This window comes from Symphodus melops (genome assembly GCF_947650265.1).
Source record: "Symphodus melops genome assembly, contig: scaffold_229, whole genome shotgun sequence".
Taxonomy (NCBI): domain Eukaryota; kingdom Metazoa; phylum Chordata; class Actinopteri; order Labriformes; family Labridae; genus Symphodus; species Symphodus melops.
Window position 1 is genome coordinate 6,201 of NW_027636708.1, and position 1,300 is coordinate 7,500.

Sequence of the window (1,300 nt, forward strand, 5' to 3'; positions counted from 1 at the left end):
TTACACTCTAACGCTCTGACTGTCTGTGGTCGTCTTCTTCTGTTTGACAGGACAGGAAGACGAGTGCAGCTGCCTTCAGAATAAAAGAGTAGATTTATTCGTCTCAATGTCCTTGAACTCTTCCTAAAAATACAATGATTCCATAAACAAACACACATAATGCAAAGACTGATGTCCATAAAAAGCAGCTGTGGCTCAAAGAGGCCACGCCCCTAATTCTAGGAATAGGAGATGAACAGGTTATAAAACAATCAGCCTGTACAGTGGAAGAGCTCCAGAGACCCAAACTGTTTTATACCAGACTGTAAACATGTTCATTTTAACATAGAGCTCTATGGAGACTGACACACTGCAGGAGACAGACTCTAGTGGACACTGGAGGAACTGCAGCTGTAAAGTTGGACATTTTAACATAGAGCTCTATGGAGACTGACTCACTGCAGGAGACAGACTCTAGTGGACACTGGAGGAACTGCAGCTGTAAAGTTGGACATTTTAACATAGAGCTCTATGGAGACTGACTCACTGCAGGAGACAGACTCTAGTGGACACTGGAGGAACTGCAGGTTTTGAGACTTTAGCCTTGGTACTTTCATGTTGCTTCTTGGGAGAATTTGCACATTAGAGTGATTGGGCATCTAAAGGCTTGGCTGGCTTTTATTTTGAAAGAGCTGCCCGGAAGCTCAGTGTGTGTTCGTCTCGAGAACCTGACAGTCTGGATGTGGCCGCAGAGAAACGGAGCTCAGCCTCATTTCTGCGGATTTTCTGGTTCTACTGAAGAAGCTGCTGCTGGACCCGGATCATCCTGAGAGGAGAGTCCGACCCGAAGCGAGCCGAACTGAGCCGAGCCGAGCCGAACAGGATCACAGACAGACTGTTTCATCTCCTCCTGCGGAGCCGGCCGGAGACATCCTCCCGGTAAGAACCGCTTTACACACACACATAAAACACACACCGTTACCGCGCGTGTGTGTGTGAGCGCGAGTGTGTGTGTGAGCGCGAGTGTGTGTGTGTGTGTTTTTAATTTGTGTTTTTATGTGTATGTGTGTGTGTGTGTGTGTGTGTGTGTGTGTGTGCCACTCCCTTCCATCCTCAGCTCGTCACTGGCTCTACCTGCAGACAGACAGGTGACCTCTTCACTCTCTATATGATATTTAATACGTGTTATATGACGTGTGATGTCACTGCAGGTGTGTCTCAGGTGTGTTACACACACGCGTGCGCGCTCCATGAAGGTCACACGTGATTATTACAGCTGATTGTGAGATCAATCTGTTCGGTGTGATGACGTCATTTTGAT

General features: G+C 47.4%; 1 protein-coding gene across 2 annotated transcripts in view; it reads left to right on the forward strand.

Annotated features, from left to right (window-relative positions):
- The first annotated feature begins 361 nt into the window (after positions 1 to 361).
- Positions 362 to 1,300, forward strand: part of LOC306819152 (bone morphogenetic protein receptor type-2-like) — a 28,508-nt gene continuing 27,569 nt past the window's right edge. Inside the window, exon 1 of one of the 2 annotated variants that reach the window (XM_079372917.1) lies at positions 362 to 918. The gene's annotated coding sequence lies outside the window, so the exon portion shown is untranslated. The remainder of the gene's footprint in view (positions 919 to 1,300) is intronic. The other variant, XM_079372916.1, reaches the window with a different exon arrangement.